The following is a 23983-nucleotide window of genomic DNA, read 5'->3' as shown; positions in this document are numbered from 1 at the left end:
GCAAGTTGTGCAAAAAGTACTGAAACATTAAACAGTTGGACATGTGCATTCAAAAGTTTAGAGAAGGTCAAATTAAGTTCACCTGTGGGTCGTTCCGTGTCATTTCATCAAATTTCTCAAAATCTTCCCACCTGACCATCACAGAATTTCTTGAAAAAAATCTAGTACGAAGATACACTTGTTACAGTTTTTCTCGATTGCTAAGATACATTTCTCGAAAGCTGCATTCCTTTTCTCTAAACTGTGAACACAAAACCCAATTTTCAAGCTACATTCACAAAACCTCAAACTATTCTTGCAAAACCAAACTTTCAACTCAAAACAGTTTAATCTGTACCCAAAACTGAACTCTCATCTCAAAACAGTTCAATCGCTGCTCAAAACTGAACTATGTTGTCAAATCCTGCCCCGAGTCAATCAAAATTAAAAACACTACAGAGCAGTCACTAAACACTACATAGAAAAATAGAAAACACAATGCTCAGGACATGAAGCTGTAGAAATAAATGTTCAGTGTTTACTGTAGCCTAAATGCACGTTGCAAAACAAAAAAACTGTTTATTTAGCACTTGTACATAGTAAAAAATAAAAGTACCAAAAACAGAAATCTTGTGCATTTACACGTAGCACTTGTACAGTACAAAAACAAACAGAAATCTTGTGCATTTAGCACTTGTATACAGTAAGCCTACGTAAACATAAAGTACAAAAATATACATGGAATACTAGGCTTACAAACTGTTAGACTAACCCTCCATTACAATACTACAGTACATTTGCACAGTGATGTACTGAAACACATATTTACTTACAGTATACTGTGGTACAGTATATAGTATAGTCATACAGTAATTGCTGTCAACATTTACATACTATAATGTCAAAAAAGGTAATCATCTGTTTTCTTCTCTAAATCTTCGGATTATGGTGGACACAGTGAATCTACTGATGTTTGGTTGTACCCTTTGTCCGGCCTCCCTCATGCTCATACCATGGACAAGAACATGGTCAATCACAGTAGCTCTGATTTCATCAGATATTACTGTTCTTTGTCTTCGCTGACCACCTCGACCTCCTCTCACACGAACTCCTCCCCTCAGATTTCTATCCATCACAAACCAGTGCTCTCTGAATATATGTTCCCTCACATTGTTAGCCACAACTGTGATCAATTTTGAGTTGTTGTGTTCAACCAGTGACACCTGTGCTTTACTTGTGTTTGACTTTTGCCACCTGTGCTCACCATTATGCAACACAGGTGCATCACAATGAAAATGTGATGCACCTGTGTTGCATAATGGTGAGCACAGGTGCATCACAATGAAAATGTGTTGGCAAGTTGTGTCCAAACAGGTGAAAAGTGCTTATGGTTTTGCCAAAAGAGTGACTGATTCAATCAGTGGGTTCAGGCAACGGAGCATTTGGTTCAGACAATAGGGTTTAGTGTTTTAGCAATTGAGAAAAACTGTAATAGGACAAATCCAAAATATAAGGTCTCTACTGTAAAAAGGTTTTCATGAAACATCATTCAATGAAGAGTAGTTTAGACGATTTTGGCATCATACTCTGAAAAAAAAAAAAAAATTCAGAGTATTTTTTTTCTCTGAAAATTTTTAAACAGCAATATCTGGAAAACTATCTCACCTGTGGCCTTCTACAATTTCTACGGTGTATATCTGTTAGCCTCCAGACATAGAATGTCAGGGGTGTAGCTCAAGTATAACCTAGTATGGTAGGTACTTAAACTTCATTTCGACAAGCCAATTTTGGGAGAAGCTGAGTCATGAGTCTGGTCTGGAGTCTGGTCTGGAGCCTGGAGTCTTGAGTCTGGCCTGGAGTCTTTCCTGGAGTTTCCTCGTGTTTTTTAATATCTTCTGCACAAACAAAGAAGAATGTAACGTTCTTAATGTTTTCTTTTGCCCAATGAAACATCTCCATTGGTGTCAAAATATGGTTTGCATCAGTGGCCTGCAGACTTGCATGTGCTGCAACTCACTTGTCACAGGCGGGTCTCTTTCATCGGGGATAAGGGGTTAATTTGTGATTTTCAGGAAACTAATGGCCAGGAGTCTTAATATTTAATTGTTTGTCATCACTGAGCATAATACTAAGTTATTTCCACTATTTTCATGCTTTATCATCACTAAATTCTCACTGATCTACATTCCAGACTCCTGGAAAAAATGTCCAAAATGGTGCATTTTGACGAATAAAATTCATATGATGGAGCTTCATAGTCAAAGGTTTTATTTCATTAAAATAAAGAACACATGGTCATTTGGGGGTCCAAATATGGGGTTCCAAAAGAGTCACCTCTGCCCGAAAGGGTTTTTGGACCCCCATAAAACCCCCACCAGTGGTACCATACCTTTCAAATTCATTTTGGCAAGAGCAAAGTTCCCAAATATAACAAATAATCCTGTTTAGAACAAACATGATCATAAATAGTGGTGTTAGGGGCACCCAAAAAGTTAAACATTTTGTCCGTCAAAGAAAACCACCTCTCACCCAAACAGTAAGGAATCTTGATTCTGCTTCTTCAGAATTGTGTAGTACAAACTACAATGAACTAACAGACCAGTTTTCAGCAGTCTATCACTATTAGAACAGAAGTTATGGGCCTCCAAAAATGCCAAAAAATGAAATGCGAAATTCCAATGTGTCAAAAAGGGGTGTGGCACTTGAAATTAAAATGGCCGCCACGGGCAAATCCATCCATCCATTTTCTACCGCTTATCCTGTATTTAGGGTCACGGGGGGGCTGGAGCCGATCCCAGCTGTCATTGGGCGAAGGCAGGGTACGCCCTGGACAGGACGCCAGTCTATCACAGGGCCGACATGTAGAGACAAACAACCATTCACACTCACATTCACACCTACGGGCAATTTAGAGTCACCAATGAACCTGTCCCCATCCTGCATGTCTTTGGACTGTGGGAGGAAGCCGGAGAACCCGGAGAGAACCCACGCTTACGCGGGGAGAACATGCAAACTCCACACAGAAGGAACCCAGGCCGACCCGGGAATCGAACCCAGGACCCTCTTGCTGTGAGGCGAGAGTGCTAGCCACGGGCAAATCGTTTGAGATATTGACCTGAAATGAGGTGTCATGTACATGGGTGGCTGAGTTGACATGGAATGACCCATCTATTAAATACAGAATATTCATTATATAAACTTAGAGCCTGTCCACACGAAAACATTTTAGTGCGTAAACGCAGAAGTCTTGTGCGTTTCGCCCTGCCGTCCATACGGATCTGGCGTTTTCGCGGCCTGAAAACACACTTTTTTTAAACCAGCTCTCAGGGTGGAAAAGAAAAAAACGGCACCCCTCCGTTTCATGTTCTTTTTCTTGTAGACCGCGAAAACGAATACGCTGACGTCATGGCACCGCTCCTCGACCCTCGAGCCTGACTTCTCCCCCCACGACGTCTCGTAACAACAACAAGAACGGCGGCCTACGTGTTTGTAGCAGATATTCTGCTCGTCTGTACGTCGGCGTATCAGGGCCACTGTATGAAAAAAAAACGGAGCCGAGAGAGGGGGGCGATATTCCGGGAAAAAAGTCGCAGATATGCTACTTTATTACGATGCTAACAAACAACCGCTAGCTAACTTCCCATGAATGTAGGCATTTATTTGTCTAATTAATCCATCCCAACGTGTGACAACGCCTTGTCAAGTTAGGGTGACGGCTGTTGATGCTTATTGTTGGTTTTATTCATACGGGCCAAATTGTCATCTTATGGGTGTTTATTGATCGGGTGGTCGGGCGGACATTAGCCGTAACTCTCACGTGTTGCCATAGCAATGCCAAACATCCGGTCAAGCTCCGTCTCTTCTTCAGCAGAAACAGCGCCGCATAAGGGCCTGGAATATGTACTGAGTCGTTTTCAGTGGATTCGTCTGGATGCAGATTTTCTTGAAACGATGCCAAGGCAAAACAGAGAAAAAAAGTTTGTTTTGCTTCGTGTGGACAGCACATTAAACTACGCCCGCCACGTCTCCAGCATGTTAGCAGAGCAGCAGCTGTGTCAACACACAATGCTTTGAGGCACAGCAGAAAGTGTGGATGATCTGCATTCTGGCAGCAATCAGAGCCATGCACACAATGGCTGCAGTTAAACTGAATAGAGTTGAATCTTAAAATTAGCCAGTCAACGTCACTCGCATTCTAGACATAAGTTCAACAGTAAAGGATTCCTTAAAGTTATGAGGACCATTTATTGAATACTTCAATAACTGATCAACCAGAATTAAATATCAGGCCATGTTTTTCTTCTCAATACAAGCTATTACATTTGCTGGTGCCTTACTTACTATTAAGGCACTTTTTAGATCTTTGTTTCCACATTCTTTACTTCCATTTCAACTCTTCCTCTGTGTGCCAGTTCTGTGTTTGCACACGGCCCTGCCTTTCATCCCCTTTCATGGGCATTGGCGTGGCGTTTACATTTGCTAATTACAAACAACTGGCACGCTCTTTCAATTCACGAAGGCATCAAGATAAGAACACAGATGAGAACATTCCTGCGGTTTAAGAACACGCCATGAATCCAAGGTACACTTTTCTGAGCAACTTTCTTTTGAAAACATTTAAGAAAAAAAAGTTCCTGTGATCTTCGAATTTACTTCCTCGAGTGTTTCCATGTTGAATTGGTACTTCGGTGCTGTTGTTCAAGGTCTGATTTCTGTGGTGCGCCCTCTAGAGGAACCATGAGTAACCTGCAACATTTATCTTCACAACTCTTGCTCATACATGTTAGGCATCACCACTTCACTGTTAGCGAGTAGGTAACTGGCATGTTTTATTTCCTCGTCTCTCATCTGGATAGATCTCAGCAATGGGTCACGCAAGACTGACAGGATACTGCACTAACAAGATCATCACTATATGCACAGAATAACATTTACCTTCAGGTAGTGTTAGAACCCTTTTCGATCACATGGCCGGTCACATTCACCTATTTACAGTTTTTCTCAGTCGCTTTGGTGCTTTTCTCACATCACTATTAACATTTGCACAGCAGTGAGTGCATTTCTCAAAACAATTAGTGCAAACTGCAAAACCTAGTGGAAAACCTGCAAAAGCACGTCACTTGCTCAAAATGGATAGTCCATTCCTCAAAAGCAAGTATTCATGTCAATGAAACTGCCAGTGTCATCAAATGAGAAGTCTTGACACCATCGTTTATTAACAAGATAGTCAAATGGCTTTGTCATGTTTTCATTATGACAGTTTATTCTCTCAGTGTTTTCCAACGCAAAAAAAGGTCAGAACTCGGTGACACGACCTGAAAATGCTCAAGACAGCAGTATACACTACTGGCACAGCCATTTGAAAACTACAGTAAAGTTACACATTGCTGTAGTTAGGGGAGTAAGTGAGTACAAGACACTGACTAAGTACGTTTCACATTTTTATTGCATATGCTCTTTGCAAATCTACAGCATTGTGCAAAAGAAAAATACAGAAGTCACTTATTTAGAACAAACATAAGAAACTGTGGTAGAGCTGTGCACAAATGTGAACAATAACGGTACATATTGTAACTGAACACCGGTAAATCATTCCTGCACATCCAGACGTTCCCGTCTTTCTGGCCACATATTTTCATCTACATCACAACGGATATCATCCCTTGCAATGCAGCGAGGAAAGTATCTCCTGGAGTGGCGAATCCACCCTCTGCATGACTCTGCTGTGATGTCGTCACATGCTGCATCCATGGCTGCTAGCAGGGCCATTTGCACATGTGGATGCCGGTCATAAACCTTCCACCTCCAGGCAGAGAAAAACTCCTCTATCAGATTAAGGAATGGCGAGTAGGCAGGGAGATATTCGACCAGCATCCTGTCATGTGCTGCAAACCACTGTCTGACCAGATGTGAGTGGTGAAAACGGACATTATCCCACACAACAACATACCTGCTGAGTTGGCCTCCACCCCTCTCATTCTCAGGGACTATGTCCCTGGAAAGAGTGTCTAAAACAGTCAGCAGATGTTGTGTATTATATGGACCAAGAAGGGGGATATGGGTGAGGACGCCATTGTCTGAGATGGCGGCACACATTGTAACATTCCCTCCGCGTTGGCCTGGGACATCAGTGGTTGCTCTCTGTCCAATGCGATTTCTTCCACGCCTTCTACCTTTGGCCAGATTGAAACCCGCCTCATCAACGTAAATGAAAGTGTGCAGTGGTTCCCTGGCTTCCAGCTCCAGTACACGCTTGAGAGAGAGAGCGAGAGAGAAAGAGAGAAATGTAACAACTTTTCCTGTGTAACAATGCATTTTGGAAAACATATTGTACAGTATGTTCTGTGAATACATATACAGAATTGCTAGTGTACTGCATGAAACTACACAAAGTAAAACAGTTTACAGTGCTGAACATTAGAGTAGAAGACGTGTTTTACCTGTACATACTGGTGACGGATCTCCTTCAGCTCTTTCACTGTTCCGTTCAAATGACACTTTGTACAATTGTTTCATGCGCATTTCATTTCGCTTGAGCACTCTGTCAATTGTTGCAATTGACACAGATTCAATATTGCCAAACACATCGTTATCCTCTATTACAGCGCTTTGAATTTCTTTCAACCTTATTGCATTGTTTGCAATCACCATTGCACAAATGGCTTCCTCTTGCTGCGGGGTTAAAAGGGGCCCTCTTCCACCTCTGCGAGGTTGTCTTTCAATCCTATGTGGTGCAGAGTAAAATTACAGTAATGTACAGTAAACAAAAGATATTATGAGATGTTAGATAACTGTCCAATATTATACATATCTATTCTCCCTTCGAAATGTTTGAATGATTGAATTCACAGTGGTTCTTCCAACATTCAGTTGCACCCTCCGACCAGCCTCAGCCATTGTGAGGCTGTGATTGATAACATGGTCCACTATCGTAGCCCTAATTTCATTAGGAATCTGCCGATGTATTTGAACTCTTCTCCCTCTTCCCCTGTTTTGTCCCCTTCCCCTTCCACCCTTCTTCCACGATGCTGACCTTCCATTTCTGTGTCACAGAATTGTAGAAATGGTACACACGTCCTGCTCGGTTTATATCCTGCTCGGCCCTGCCCGCATTTGACCTTACGCTCTCCCCCTCTCCACCAACTCACCGGGCCGGGAACCAACTTGACCTTGTCTTCACAAGATCCTGTGGCATCTCGGCAATCTCTGTTACCCCGCTCACCGTGTCCGACCATCACTTTGTGACTTTCTCCCTCCCCATGAAGCCCACCACATCCCTCCCCTCTACGCCTCGAATGGTCACCAGCCGCCGCAACCTGAAATCCCTCACTCCCTCCGCTCTCTCCTCAACTGTTATCTCCTCGCTCCCATCCTCGGAACAGTTCTCCTTAATGCCTACTGAGGAAGCCTCCTCTATCCTGATGTCCTCACTCGCCTCTTCTTTGGACACTCTCTGTCCCCCAATCGCACGACCGGCGCGATCATCTCCCCCCCCTCCCTGGCTGTCTGAACCTCTGCGAACCAACAGATCATTGTTGCGAGCGTCAGAGAGAAAATGGAAGAAATCGGGACAGCACGAGGACCTTGCTCACTACCACCTCCTCCTCTCTGACTTCACCTCAACTGTTTCGGCAGCTAAATCTGCCTTCTACCTGGCAAAGATCAACTCTTCTGCCTCCAACCCCAGGAAACTCTTCTCCATGTTCTCTTCCCTCCTCACCCCTCCTACCCCTCCGCCCCCTTCCTTCCTTACTGCCGATGACTTTGCAACTTACTTTACCAAGAAAGTAAATGACATCAGCTCATCATTCACGCCTATTCCCTCCCAGAAGACATCTCCCCCAACTCTCAACTCGGATGGTCTTACCAGCTTTAGCCCCCTCACCTCTGAAGACGTTCACGCACTTGTTACATCTAACCGTGCCACCACCTGCTCCCTTGACCCGATTCCCTCCTCTCTTCTCCAGGACATCTCACACGACATCTTGCCATTCCTCACCACCCTGATCAACTCCTCCCTCACCTCAGGTGTCATTCCAGCGGATTTTAAGACCGCTATCGTGAAGCCTCTCCTGAAAAAACCCACCCTTGACGCTACTGACATCCAAAGCTACAGACCTGTATCTCTTCTTTCATTCCTCTCTAAAACCTTGGAACGTGCTGCCTACAACCAACTGTCATCCTATCTCTTGCGGAAGAACCTCCTAGACCCTAACCAATCAGGATTCAGGACTGCCCACTCCACTGAGACGGCCCTCCTCACTGTGACCGAGTCCCTGCGAGACGCCAAAACATCATCCAACTCCTCCGTTCTCATTCTCCTTGACCTATCTGCTGCATTCGACACAGTCAACCACCAAATTCTCCTCTCCACTCTGGCTGAACTTGGCATAACCGACTCTGCTCTCACCTGGTTTACATCATACCTGACAAACCGCACCTTTCAGGTCACATGGAATGGCTCTATGTCCAAACCCTGCTCTCTGGACACGGGTGTCCCTCAAGGCTCAGTATTAGGACCGCTTCTGTTCTCACTATACACCAGATCACTAGGTTCTGTTATCACATCGCATGGATTCTCCTACCATTGCTACGCTGATGACACCCAGCTGTTCCTCTCTTTTCCCCCGTCCTCTGACGCTCACATTGCAACTCGCATCTCGGACTGTCTGGCTGACATCTCTGTCTGGACAACTGCACATCACCTCAAGCTTAACCTGAATAAAACCGAACTCCTCTTCATCCCAGGGAAAGACTGCCCTCACATGGACCTGTCGGTCACTGTTGAGGGCATCACAGTATTTCCTTCCTCAACTGCGAGGAACCTGGGTGTAATCCTCGATGACCAACTATCCTGCACCCCCAACATCACTGCTGTGGCCCGATCCTGCAGATTTGCCCTCTACAATATCCGCAGGATTCGGACCTTCCTCACAAAGGATGCAACGCAGCTCTTGGTCCAAGCACTGGTCATCTCCCGCCTTGACTACTGCAACTCTCTCCTGGCCGGACTCCCGGCCTATGCGATTAAACCATTGCAGCGTATCCAGAACGCTGCAGCACGCCTTATCTTCAACCTACCCAAATTCTCCCACGTGACCCCCCTCCTCCGTGACCTCCACTGGCTCCCTGTTGCAGCACGCATCCAATTCAAGACGATGACACTGGCCTTCAGGGCCATCAATGGAACGGCACCTGCCTACCTTCAAACACTGGTCAAACCTCATGCCCCGAAGCGAGCACTCCGCTCCTCTACTTCAGCTGGCCGGCTGGTACCACCATCGCTGAAATCAAACAAATGTCGCTCAGCAAAGTCCAGACTCTTCTCTGTTCTGGCGCCTCAGTGGTGGAACGAACTCCCGACCAATATCAGGACAGCAGAGTCATTTGCCATCTTCCGAAAAAGGCTCAAGACTCACCTGTTCAGACTTCACCTCGACTCTACATAGCATGACCCACTAACACCCTCCCTCGACCCCCCCCCCCCGCAAAAAAAAAAAAAAAAAAAAAAAAAAAAACTCGGATCGTAGCACTGTTACTCTTGAAGCACTACTTTACTCAGATGAGGACCTAACACTTGTTCTATTTTTAGCTCTTACTGCATCGGCAATGATACGTCGTGGTTTCTTTGTTTCCTTCTTTTGACAAATGTACTTATTGTAAGTCGCTTTGGACAAAAGCGTCTGCTAAATGACCTAAATGTAAATGTAAATGTATATATGCTTGCCAAGTGAGGGTTCATGGGATTCATCCCTGATTGACTGTGAACAAGTCGCTTGTCATTGGTTACAACTAATACTTCACACACCTCCTCGTGAGTGAAAGCTGAAGTTCACCTGAGAGTAATTATTCAATTTAGGAGACATTTCCAGGAAATTATAAATAAAGTTATAAAATTTGCTTGACAGAATTTGATAACTAGTTCAACAATTTTGTATGTAATAACTCAAGCAATGAAATGAAGACTATTAGTTTTATTGGGAACGACTATTCAGCATCCATAAGTATAGTTAATTTGACTGACATGACATAAGCAAATGATAATGTTATAAAACATCAGAGAATTGTATGAAAGCAGCTGATACATGTCCAAAAGCATTTGCAATTTGTTCAGAGGAAGGAGAAATTGCTACTATGATGTGCACAAATGACTAAATGTTGTGGAGGTTGAACTAATAGTTATGAGAATTTTCATTCTGATCTGAGAAAAGCACCAAAGCGACTGAGAAAAACTGTAACAACACACTAATGCAACTGCAAGCAGGTACAGACTGACCAACTTCCCGTCACTCAGCTGACTTTGCCCACAACCACACCAGAAACATCTCAGCACCATCTAGTGGGTTGAAGAAGCAGTTTTTTACCAAAAGCTTTTACTTGTTATTATAATTAATTATTTGTTTATATTATAATCCAATTCAATTTTATTACGTAGCTCGGGACACTTTACACATGGAGCAGGACTAGAAGATCAATACTTAGCTTCCACATATCAATGCAACAATGTTAACTTGAAATATGGACCTTGACCACTTCATGAATCACCAAGTTAAATTCCTTGTATGTGTGTGAATATATTTGGCAACAAGCCCTTTCTGATTGTGATGCAGTACAAAATGTTTTTCTTTCTTTATCCATCTCCGAGCAAACATCTAACTAATGGTGTGATGTCATCGATATAAGCCAACCACTAGTAAGACTTTCAAATGGATTCTTAGATTCGGGCTCAGGTTTGGTTCAAAAGGTTCAAACACAAATGCATTGGTAAAAGTGAAAACATATTAAATAGTAGCATAGTATTTCTGGCTGCGTGGCAGCTTGTGTCAGAGTGCTGAAAGTGAGCTTAAGGACTGAAAGCGGCTTTAAAATTAATCAGGCCCAGTGTGGGATTAAAGGCTGCTGTGTGCTGATGTCTATCAGTCACCGCTGGATCCACACAGGGAAACACACACTGGAAGTCAGCCTGACCCACATGAAATCAGAGAAACTGTTGAAAGACACAAGTCCTAAAATACAAAAACGGAGCATCGATGTCACTAGAGGGCAGGATAAGGTCACAGCCGTAAGTATGTAAATGATAAAGGTGATGGAAACGATGAATATCAAGCTCTTCAGCACTGTGAGACGGAGCTGAAGGAGCAACTAAACCCAGAGTGTGGGCGAAAGATTCTCTAGAAAGTTAAAAAAAAATTGCCTTTCACGTCCATCATCGCCTCATTTCTTATAACCAGGTTATCATTCATCACAGGCTTATTCTAGGGATGCACGATATCGGATTTTTTGACGATATCCGATATGCCGATATTTTACAACTCATTTGGCCGAAAACCGATATCGATATCTGCTGCTGAGTTTTTCTCCCGCCGGTTACCTGTTGTTTCCCCGTGTCCCTCTTTGTCACAAACTCGTAACGTTGACGGTTGACGATGACGGTTCTTCAAATAGACAATTAAATTTGTGGTGTTAAAAGAATGCGTCTTGGCTCCTTCTCGCATCACCGGTGCTGAACAATCATTGCAAATACAAACTTTGCTATCCGTTTGAGACACCTTAAAAAACGTCCACACCGCAGACATTTTTAACTTTTCCCTCGCTCTGCTGCAAATTGAAGTAGGTGACGTGTCACGTCGCGCATGCAATCCTCAAGCCCTCAGGCATTTAATCTGATTTAATCAAGGAAGCCGCAGTCTTTATTTATCGGTTTAATATATTGGCTTGTTATCCGATGTCGGCCAATACCGATACCTTGCCGATAATATCGTGCATCCCTAGCCTATTCTCTAGGACTTGAAGTTTAACAATCAGAACAATCTGGTGAATCAGTGTTCATGACTACTTCTCTGCTGAAACGTGTTTTCTACACTGAGTGTGGACGAAGCATTAAGTTGTTCAGTTGTACTTATCCAGAGACTGCTAGTTAGCTAGTTAGCCAGGTTGATGACTAAAGTTGCCTACATACATCACCTGGCTCCAGATAAGCTAATAGCAAAATTAATTTGCAATTGCTGGGTTCCAGCCAGTAGAGGGCAGTGACCATGTAAATGTATAACACAATATGTAGAATTCAAATATTTCGCACTTAAATGTCCAGATTTAGCCCTGAATGAATCAACACTATCAATAAAGATACGTTGGAATTCACGTGAATAAAGCTAACACATCGATGCTGCTCTAATACTGACAGTTCTTACCAAAATTCTCACCAAAATATATATAATATCATAATAATAAAAAGTATCTATTTCATCATGTGATTGTGTGTGTGTGTGCATGCGTATGTGTGTGTGTGTGAATGATAATGATATTTGTCAAATAAAGGGCTGATGCTATCGCCTACATTTAAATCACAGTCTCATTTTGAAGCAGGGACATTCGCAGTATTTGTCATGGTACTTATTTTTCCTAAAATGTCAACAAACTTTCGGGCAGCATTCGTCCGTGCCCGCCACGTCTACCTGCATCACGACAGGCAGGATGTTGGTTAAGCAGGAAAGCCCGCCTCCGATGAAACGTTGAAACGATGGGCAGCACAAGAGAGGAGCGCATTTATTCAAAAAATGAATTTTACAAGATTTCATATGATGACATGGGCCTTTTTACCGAGTAGAGCTTGAACGCACCATGCAAGTCAACCTCCGGTAATATTAACTGTTAGCTCACCGTGATTACTTTGAAGTACAATACTCATCTGATTCACTTTGCTGATCCAAATGCTTCCAAGCTTGTTTCCTCCACAACTTATTTTAGACTTGCAGTTTTAACAGATGGTGAACTTTATCTTCTTCACTCCCGATACATGTGGTGATACTGTGATTTACTGTCTGTTTGCCCCGTGTCAAATCACGCAACGGCGGTAAAAGTGTTCATGTTCAAATCAGTCACCAGTCTCAGACGATAGATCTGGCATCTCTCGGCGACCCTTCTTCACCCCACCCACCTGCAACCCATCTGTTATTAATGAGAGACCCATTTCTTCGTATTTCTGTTATGGTTTGCTCCTCGTATGTGAAATATGCCACTCCGCTGCCCGTAGACTGATCCATGTTTGTGATTGGTCAAATGCTGCTAACCCCGCCTCTTTCATGTGCATGCGCTCATAGCTCGACAGGGAAACGCTGGTTGACTTAAAAAGTTGATAAACAGCTTCGTGTGACCGCTTATCTCTGATTGCCTTTGTTAGGGTTACTTAGGCTAACGGGATAACTGAAAGATACCCTGGTATGTTGAACTCGCTGAGGAGTATAGGCCTCCGGTTTCAAAAATGTGCATTTACAGGCACCAAAAACGCCGGATCCGTGTGTGGACGGTCGGCCCACACGTGCAAGACTTCTGTGTTTGCACACAAAAAACATTTCCGTGTGGACATGGTCGTAAACTTCCATCCCATTGATCCAGCTCCAATCCTCCATGACTCCTGTCAGTCCATGTGGATGTGAGCGACCGGCCGACCCTCCTCCCTGGCACCTAGCCAGCCATTATTGTAGCACACTTCCAAGTAGCAGACATGGATTTGCAACTTGTTAGCTCGTTACCGAGAAGCACACAGTGAGGGAAATATGTTGCACAAGGGTAATTTACATGACTTACATTTCATACGGAGACCGAACAAAGGTACCAGAGACTGTCTATGGTACAAACAAGAAGGTGGCTGCCGTATTTATCTCTAGATGACTTATTTTAAGGGTTTATGGAGCAGCTACAGTGTTAGCATAGCCTACCTCTGATCCATCCGAATGCCATTCAGAAAACAAGCATTTTAAAAGTGATTTGCTTGTCCTCTTCGGACAGACCTAATAAACCATGACTTCAGACTTTTTACAAATTGCTGTCATGAAGTTATTTTTGGCATCATTTTTATCTGATTATTGCAATTAAATCACAACAAAATTGTTTCATTTGGGTTCATACCGCTGTAGAAACTAGAGCCCGACCGATTTATCGGCCGGCCGATATTAGGCATTTTCCAAACTATCGGAATCGGCATTTATAATGGCCGATAAATTTATATTTTAAAAATAAAATAAAAACGGACGAAACACCCTTTAACCATGTTATGAGTGTTGGCGTTGTATAGTTTGTCCACCAGAGGGCACTCTACACCTACAACCAGCTGATCCAGCCAGAGTCGGCAGAGAGAACGAGTTACCGTAAATCCTCTAATACTGGCCTGTATTCTATTACCGGCTGGTCTCGCTGTCGGCGGAGGTAAATAACGGCCGGTCTCTAATGGAGGCCGGGGCAAGTGTCCACAGGCAGCGTTATTTCCACGCTTCCCATTCATTGTCAGCCGTGCAATTCCTTCGCGTCGCGGATATTTTGGCTGAAGGTACGTGTCCACAGGCAGCGTTATTTCCACTAAATTTATCAGTAGCATTTAGTCACATGTAAGTCTTTTGTAAATGGTAAAAAACACAATTGAATTGCCCTCCTGTGATGTTTACTAGTGGGCTGTTAGGACATGCAGTACCAAAACTGGCCACAAAAACCCCACCAATATCAGGATTTTAAAAAATCACTGCAACAAATTAAGGCAAAACACCCTCCCAATTTTTTAATATGATTTTAACAAGAATATGATCTTTCAAAAAAAGTAAGTTTGGACCTGATACTTGTCAGTTTCTTGGAATATGACTCTGAAGTTGGGCAAAGATGTGTTGACTTCCATTTTTGAGCCTTAATATCTGTGAAACTAATCATCTCAGAGAGACCATATTTTGTAGAATGTTTAAGCTAACACCAGAGATAGAGGCAGAAGTGATAGAAGTCTTTTATCTGCAAAAATGGGAGCTCAGCCACTCTTCAAATGTACTACTTTATTTCAACAAGCCACATTTTAAGTACCTACCATACTATGTTATCATTGAGCTACATCCCTGATATTTCATGTCTGGAGGCTATTAGTAACACAAATACACTGTAGAAATTTTGAAGGCCACAGGTGAGATAGTTTTCCAGATATTGCTGTTTAAAAATGGCTTTTCAGAGCATGATGCCAAAAACCGTCTAAACTACCCTTCATTCAATGATGTTTCATGAGAAAACTGTTGAGAGTAGAGACCTAATATTTTGGATTTGTCCTATTAACAAGTGTGTCTTTGTACTTGAATTTTTTCAGGACATCCTGAGATGGTCAGGTGGGAGGCATTTGATGAAATTACACGGAATGACCCCCCTGCAAAGCATTCGCCTCACGGCGAGTGTCGAGAGACGGTGCGCCGCTGCCTCCCGCAAGCTCTTGGTCGGTTTGAAATCCGGGAGCAGACAGGACAGCTGTGAAAGCCATCGTCCAATCAGGTGCAGCCATGAAGTGTGCACTTGATTTTATGAAGGAGAACGCGTGTGAATCATCCTCCTAGTGGCAGCCCACCAAGCGTCGCCCTGCGTGGTTGACTCTGCCATCGGTGTCCGAATGTGTGCGTGAATGGGTGAATGTCAGTCATTTCTGTAAAGTGCTTTGGATAAAAGAGCTATATAAAGGAGGACGATTTAATATGGCAGCTGCGGAGCCAAAGGGGAGACTTTTTCAATAAATGAACCTAGTATTTTATAGGTTAAAATAGATACAAAATCTAATTTTTATTCATTCTACTGGTAGTCCGTTTTGTCTCCAGTCTTGTTCGAAGTTATATTTATGAAGCTGACCAAGTCTTTTAATACTGGTAACTTTGTGTTTGGTTGTTGTTGTTATTGTGTTTTATATCTTAAGTTTGTATTTTTATACATTTTATTTATCAGAACTTTAATATATTTTGATGTTCCTCTGTTCCGTTGTGACAATAAAATAAACAAGTTTATTTTTAAACTGCATTATATTATTTAAGTGAAGACTCAGAAATAACTACAAATAACTAACTGAGATCTGTTAATGTTTTGTTACACGTTTCTGAAATAAAAAATATATATACATATCGGAGAATCGGATTTTTAAATCAACAAACATTTGTATCGGTATCGGCCTTCAAAATCCTTTATCGGTTGGGCTCTAGTAGAAACCAGTCGATGCATCTGGCTTTTTATTCACAGTGAGCTCAGGGCGCCATTTGATTAGCCGATGTATCTGGGAATCAACTAAATAGAGCAGAATAAGAAACATGTAGAAAGCAGCAATAGTGGAAGCCCCACCTCCTCTCTGCCCCAGTGACGCGAATGAACACAACTAATCCTGTCCAAGAGAGAGAAATTCCAAAGCAAGCCATGTGCCATCTAGACACTGAACTGTTCTCAGTGGTGATGTGACAAGTCCAAAAGAAAATGGTAATTGTTGTTGGTTGTAATGGTGACAGCACACGTCAGTAAGGCCATAAAATGACATCACAGCTCACCAGGAAGTGAAAGGATGTAGCTCTGGAGACAGAATGCTAATTAGCTAGTTGGCTAGTTCTAGTTAGATCTAGATCATATGCCGGTAATGTTGCTGGGAAACACACTCGAGATGGTGTTTCAGCTCCACTTGTGATTGACAGAGTGAGCTAGCTAGCTAACAAGCCAGCTGTGTGCTAGGTAGATAGCTAGTTTGCTAATTTCACTGCTGTAATGTTACATTGTTATAGAAAAGACACAGAATACAGACTTCACTTGTTTGTCCAAACAGACATTAATAAACCCCCGTTTTACACGGCAATAATACTTTCCCTACATCAAAGGGAGGGACAAAGACTGCAAATGAGCTGAAGCTAGACGTCTTATATACATCACATTTTCCCAATTATTTGTGTTAAAAAAGTTGTATAGTATGTAAGTATACACAAGAACTGTATACCAAATGGTAAATAAATAAATGGCCTCATTTATATAGCGCTTTTCTCCAAAGCGCTTTACAGGAATGACTGTCACTCACCCATTCACTCACACATTCACACACTGACGGCGGAGTCAACCACGCAGGGCGACAGCCAGCTCGTCAGGAGCAATTGGGGTGAGGTGTCTTGCTCAGGGACACCAGGCACTCAGCTAGGAGGAGCCGAGGATCGAACCAGCAATCTTGCGGTTGCCAGCCGAACGCTCTACCTCCTGAGCTAAACCCCCCCACAGAACGGTCATCCAAAAGCATCCAAATTAATGGTCATGTGTTTACGCTCTTCTTCATGCCTGTTTAAGACCACATCTATTCAGAACAGCGGCTTGTGTGGTCACAAAATTAGGTGCAACACGTCAATGAAAAATCTTAAGAAAGGGAGGGAGGGGCAGACCAACCATCGCAGTCCCACCCAGCCCCGCCCCATTCAAAGGCCCTCCCAACTCATCCAAAGATTTTGCCCCGGACCTCCCCCGCCTACCAGCGGCCCTGCTGGGAACATCCTGGCTGACTCTGTAAATACAAACACACCGCATCATTTCGATACGTCCATTCTGCAAAAAAAAAAGAGAAGCGTCACCTCTCGTGCTCTCGTGCACACTATCACAGCTTCACAGGCGTCGCGTTCTCACGTAGAACACGGACACACGCACGAGCCCAGGTTCTCCTGCGGCGGCGCTAACACAGCGGGAACAATCACAGCGGCGGCAGGTTACCTGTCTGCAAATGGCGCTGAATAGGGAGAACGTCAACAAGAGATCCGTCCGCAACAGCAACAGTACAGGAGATGCTCAGCGGCCGCTAGTCCTGCTCTCCAGCCTCAGATCAACAAAGTGTTCATTCATCAGCGTTATCGGGCGGCTGGAACAATGTGTTTAGGTACCAGCAGCTAACGGCGAGGGCGCTGTGTGCCCTCAGCGCTGACTGACAGGCGGACTGCTGAGACTGTATCGCAGGCTGGTAGCTACAGCTGGTGAAGGAGGATCTGAACGCACCACACGAAGATTTCCAACACCAAGCAAGAAGCAACTTTCATGGTGTTTATCTAATCAACAAATGCATTGATTGTAACTTTAAAGTCAAGCTGAAAAAAAGGCCACATTTTTCAACCCCCTCAGATCCCACTGTAGAGCGATGTGTTCAATGATTTGGTAGTACCTCCAGAGTCCGTGAATATAGACATTTATCACCATTATTATGAATTATTATTATTAAGAGGCCACTGACCCAAAACGGCACTCAAAACTTTTCTGTTCACCAAGGCCCCTAGATTGTTTTTGTGTTCTTTGTAACGGTGGTTTGTCCCCCCCCCCCCCCCCCCCCCCCCATAATGTAACACGTCCTTTGGTTCCTTAAAAGGTGCTATCTAAGTTCCATTTATTATTATTATTATTATTATTATTATGATTATTATTATTATTACTGGCTGAAGCCCAGAGTCCAGAGGCCTGTACTAGGAAGCAGGATTTGGGCTTAGCGAGGTAACTTAAGCGTTAACCCTGGGTTTTCCGTCCTACGACGCTGCCGGTTCACTTCTTACCGGGGTAGATCGCCATGGTAACTTACACTGCAGAGCTAACCTGCTCAGGATTGGGGTTATGTTCCTGATAAGAGATCAACGTGGAGAAAAACACTGACCAATCAGCTCTCTTGAAGATGGCATCAGCATTTGTAAAAGATCCCATGGAGCTCGGTGCGCAGATACAAACATTAAAAAAAGAAGTAGCTCGGTGGATCGTGGATCGGGTCTCTTAGGAAAACTAGAGTGTTCAGAGACCGATGTTTTATATGAGAGATACAGATTCTCATCGGAGGGAATGACTCATCTGTGTCAGTGTACAGTCTACAGACCACTTTGAATTATGTTTTTATATTTATTATAATTTTTTTAAATTGTATTTATATATTTGCTTCCAAGTCCGTTTTACACCGCCGGGATTGCAGCTGAAAGAATGAGGCTGATATTGTCATACACCCCGCCATAAAAATACATCTCAGCAACACATTCATTTGTTTAAAGTTCTTTTTTGGGCCTTTTATTGCGGAAGGACAGCGTGAGAGTTAAAGGGACGAGAGAGGGACGACATGATTTAAAAAATGACCGCAGGGCAGATTCAAACCCGGGACTGCTGCAGGGAGCCTACATGGGGCAGTAACTCCGTTTACAACTATTTATTTCTGTTACACACAGTCATGGTGGACATGAGCTGAAGGCTGAGAACTTAAAGATTCATTTGAGATGCAGCTCAGCAGTGTTTATACAGGTTCATGGCTGACTAAAAAAAACATATCACTCCAGAATGAATAAAAATGATCAAAAATGTCTCCAAAATACCACATTAAGATACCAAGACCACAAAGAAAATCACAGAAGAAGTCAGGCTGTAATTTGGTGTTGAAAGGTTTTGACCTTTTCTGAAAGAATTACATCCACCATCTCACCATCCAATCACGAAAAAAGTGATTGGATGGTGAGCACAACCATCAATAAAAAGTTGATAGAGGTGGAGCAGTTCTGCTGAAATGTATACTTTTTTAATACCAAAGTCCTTCATTTGTTACAGCAGCTCTGAAGGGAGCAGCCTGTAAGACGTCGAGCAGGGCTCAGTTTCCTTGCTACCCACCCTTTGGTTCTCCCTCCTTTGCTTGGGAGGGTGGAGCTTTGTATGTAATGAGGCAAGTGTACAAGCAGCCAATGGGAGCAGGTGCAGGGAGCAGCCTGCACCAACCAGAGCGTAGATTTGTTCACGGCAGAGCACCATCAGTCCCATGACAACCAGCGCTTCCATCTTCACTGAGCATCAGTAGAGCGGCCAGCGTGGAGACCGGATCAGTCCACTCACAAACACAGAAGCCCGTGGTACATAGCGGACACAGTAGATCTGTGATCAACACTCGGACACACACAACCCTGAACACACTGAGACGCATCGACCAGCTGATGATCCTGTGTAGCAGATTTGTGATCAACCAGCTGATCAAATGTGGATGCAGACGTGAAACTCTTGTTGTTGGTCTGCTGTCGGATGAGGAGGAGAGAAAAATATAATTCATCCAAATTAAAAACCACTTCCATCAACCTTTCATTGTCTGTTACTGCCACATACAGCCATCAACACAGGAAGGAAGTGGTCAAGTATAAAAGCCGTCTTGCTCCATCTGATTCAGTGGCGTGTTCAGGGAGTGGCCTAGGGTGGCACGGGCCACCCCTGAAATCTGATTGGCCACCCCAAGTGCCACCCCAATATTCACGGCACTGAATGTAAACTGGAAGCTTGTTTAGAGTTGCAGTTCCTTCTCAAACCTGAGAGGCAGCAGAGATGCGCTAAAGTAGTATGTAACCTGCAAAAAAAAGTCCCGAAGAAGAAGAAGTTTGAGCAAACCTACACGTGAAACAAACTGTCTGTGGAAGCAACACGTTTCTGGAGCGTCGTCGAGAAAGATGTGAGAAACCTACATTTCACTACACTTACTGTGCCTGTAGTTAAAAGCTGTAACGGTAATAAGCTAAACGTTTATCCTGTCTTGTTTTATTTCTTTTTATTGTAATTGGCACAAGGCTGTCATCATCTCATCTCATTAGCAAACACTGTTTTGACTGTCAACGATGCTAAAGCTAACATTTAGCTATTCTGTACTGCGTAACATTGTTATTTTAGACCCGTGTAACATCAATATCATTCGTGTGTATGCACAATTATCTATTGTACAACATATAAGAATGTCGTGCATTATGGGACACCTGGGTGTGGGTGTGCATACGTGAGTGTATATGTCTGCGCAGGCGCTCCTGCCCACACTTCATGCCACCCCTGCATATGTCAGTGCCCCACTGGTGCCACCCCTATCAAAAATGTCTGGACACGCCACTGATCTGATTGGCTGCCTGGGCCGTGTGACATTGATGGCCACCATTTATATCACAATTTTCTAGTCTTTTTCACTACTCAAGGCTCTATACATTACATTCAATCTACATTTACCCGTTCACACACGTTCACACTTGTTCACACTTGTTCACAGACCGATCGCTCAGCCTTCAGGGGCAATTTGGGTCAATATCTTGCCCAAGGACACTTTGGCATGCAGACTGGAGGAGCTAGGAATCAAACTACCAATCTTCCAATTGGAGGACAATTGGAGGGCTACGCCTGGAGATGAAAAGTTAGAAATGTGTTCATTTTTATGTCTATAAACTGCTAGAAAATGAGAGGCAAGGGGAGTGCAGGCCAGGCGGGCAGACAGGACAGCTATGGTTTCCAGCTATGTGTCTCAGTGTGATCATCTGACTCTGACATACTGGGAACATTTTAATACATGATAATAATCATACAAGTACCAAATAATAATTAGAATACAGAGAAACTAAGATGATTTCAGTCTATAATAATGTAATTCACCTCATTAAAGCAGTGAAATAACAGCTGCTGACCTCACACACACACCTTTACACGCACACACACACGCACACACACACACACACACACACACACACACACACACACACACACCTCTACACGCACACACACACACACCTCTAGACGCACACACACACACACACACACACACACACCTCTACACGCACACACACACACACAAACACACCTCTACACGCAAACACACACACACACACACACCTTTACACGCATACACACACACCTCTACACGCAGACACACACACACACACACACACACACCTCTACACTCTTAGAAATAAGGGTTCCAATAGGGTTCTTTCACAAGGGCTGAGGTTCTACCTGGAACCATTTGCTTCTGAAAAACCCTTTCCCGAAGAAAGGGTTTTTCAAGGGTTCTTGGTAACACTAATGGTTCCAGTAAGAACCATTTTGATCAAGAGAACCCTTTAAAACCCCTTTCCTGAATAAAAGGTTTTAAAGGGGTTCTTGGTAACGCTAAGGGTTCCAGTAAGAACTATTTTGATCCAGAGAACCGTTTTTGGAAGAAAGAGTTCTTCAGGGATTGTTGAAAGCATGGGTATAAGATCTTGTGTCACCAGGGACATACTTCCATACATGGTGCAAAATACAATTCCTTGTGACTACTGATACAAATACTTTTCATATCAATTTTTTTTTGTTTATTTGTTCTTCTCCAGATCCTGTTGATCAAACTGCAACATAATTGCCCATCTTGGGATTTGAACACCTGCCACCCAGTCTAAAGTCACTGGCAGTAGTGCTAACTAACCTGCTAGCTGGGTGGAGTCATCAGGTCCACCATACTAGTCTATCACCTTACACATTCTGATCAGACATACAAATAATGGCAGTCCTGAAACTGAAATGTTTTGTTACCAATTTATTTTCACAACCATTAATTATAAGAAAGCAAGACCTTCATCAGCCAATCTTGTTGACCCAGGCAAAGATTAGCTGTGACTGGGATTTTAACCCCCACCCTCCAAATCTAAAGTCTGTACCATTACCCACTGAGCTATCCAGCAGAATGTGTAGATCAGGGACTCCTCTGACTCGCCACACTCACTCACACAGCCAGGTTGACCATTCCTTCATGTCAGTGTCAGACAGAGGGAGCTGATCATGTGTCTGTTTAGCTCTGTCTGTACAAACTGTGACTTCTGCTTTTAGGTCACAGGTTCAATTCCGATGTTGACAGATATCATACCTTGCTGATTGCACTTCCAGACAATTAGCTCAGTTGGCTAGGAGCTGGTTCTTGGTGCCAGACGATGTGGGTTCAAGCCCCAGCAAGGGTGATAATGGTAATACATCAAAATACCTGGTAGTCTTTGTGTACAAAATTTTAGAGTCATGGTAGATGATGTTTGACAAAAACATATCAGAATTTTTATCCCAAAAACTGATTTTTATTTTTTTTTTACAGTGTTTTCAAATCTGCCTGCGCGACAGTGAATGGCTTACTCAATTTGTGACGCCACAGTTGAGTTGCCATTTGCCAATTAGCTCAGTGTGATAGACAATGGTCTTTGGTTCCAGAAATTGTGGATTTCAGCCTCAACTGGTGCAAAATGTGCAACATTACAATGTCAACTGTCTTGCCTTCCTATTCTCCTGTTTGTTGCTCAGAATTGCTTAAAGTTGCCAAAAATAGTCCGGACCCGACCCATTGCTGCGCAGCAGCTATAATCGTGTTTGTTTTTTAAAGTTTAGTTACACTACTCCCTTCTTCAGGAGGAAATTGACACACAGCAAAGAAGCAGCCAGGGGAATTGAACCCTGGGTTCCTACAGCAAGGATATAACTCCTCTTTCTGGGGCATCTAAGTGAGCTATACTACTCACTGGACAAAGGCTTTTGAAAGTTTGTTACAAGTCACATGATCTAGAGATACAGTTTGAAGTTGTGAGTTCAAGGCCTGGTTGATGAAGAGTGACCATGTTAATGCCTACTGAGGTGATGTGTGGAATAGTGACAGACAATTAAACACTTATTTTACAGACAATTTTACTCATGTATTTGTCTCCTCCTCATACTTTTCCATGATCGGCCCCCTGCTTACTGGCTTAGTCAAGTTGTGAAGCTGCACAAAAGTTCAGTGATAAAGAAAGGTCTTTGATGTCAGAGGCCAAGCCTTAACTGATGAAAAAATGTAACACTGACTTTGGGGCTACTACATCAGGGTTTGTTGATGCCGGGAATTTAACCTTGATCTCCCAGGGAAAAGGGCAAGGTTTGGTGAGCCGGCACAATGGCTGCTGTCATGTGTGAGTTAAGAGCTGGTTGCCCCATGGTTTGCACCATATAGTCTGGTCTTCCCCCTCTACAAACCAGGTGTGACATACCAATAGTGATTACTGTGAACAGAACAGAACAAAGAAGAACAGAAGAGAGAGAGAACAGAAGAAACTTCAGAGAATCAAGGTGAGCTAAATGTAATATCTTATTTCAGCATGCTCGACCCTAGCTGAGGACTTTTCTGGTGAAAGGTGGACTAAGCATTTGTTTCTTGTTATGTTTTGTTCATTTGCTTGTTTGTTTGTTTTCTTGTAGAAATGACTTACACAGCTTGGACGAAAGCCGAAGTGTGCCTTTAGCTTGAAAAAGAGGGTTTTGCTGAGATTTCCATTATTGTTACAATATGGTACATTTGAGTACTTGTAACATCACACTGAAAAGTATTTTAACATTATTTAAATCAATGTGAAAACGTTGTGGGGTTCCCTCACTTTCTCATGATTCTGTTCCACTGTCACGATAACTACATACA

General features: G+C 43.2%; 1 protein-coding gene across 7 annotated transcripts in view; it reads right to left on the bottom strand.

Annotated features, from left to right (window-relative positions):
• The window catches only part of epb41a (erythrocyte membrane protein band 4.1a), a 90539-nt gene extending 72918 nt beyond the window's left edge, over window positions 1-17621 (bottom strand). For all 7 annotated transcript variants that reach the window (XR_014598647.1, XM_084032117.1, XM_084032118.1 and 4 more), the window contains exon 1: window positions 17491-17621. The gene's annotated coding sequence lies outside the window, so the exon portion shown is untranslated. The remainder of the gene's footprint in view (window positions 1-17490) is intronic.
• Between the last annotated feature and the right edge of the window lie 6362 nt (window positions 17622-23983).

Source organism: Eutrigla gurnardus, assembly GCF_963514095.1.
Source record: "Eutrigla gurnardus genome assembly, chromosome: 17".
Taxonomy (NCBI): Eukaryota; Metazoa; Chordata; class Actinopteri; order Perciformes; family Triglidae; genus Eutrigla; species Eutrigla gurnardus.
This window is presented reverse-complemented; position numbering and strand designations above follow the sequence as displayed.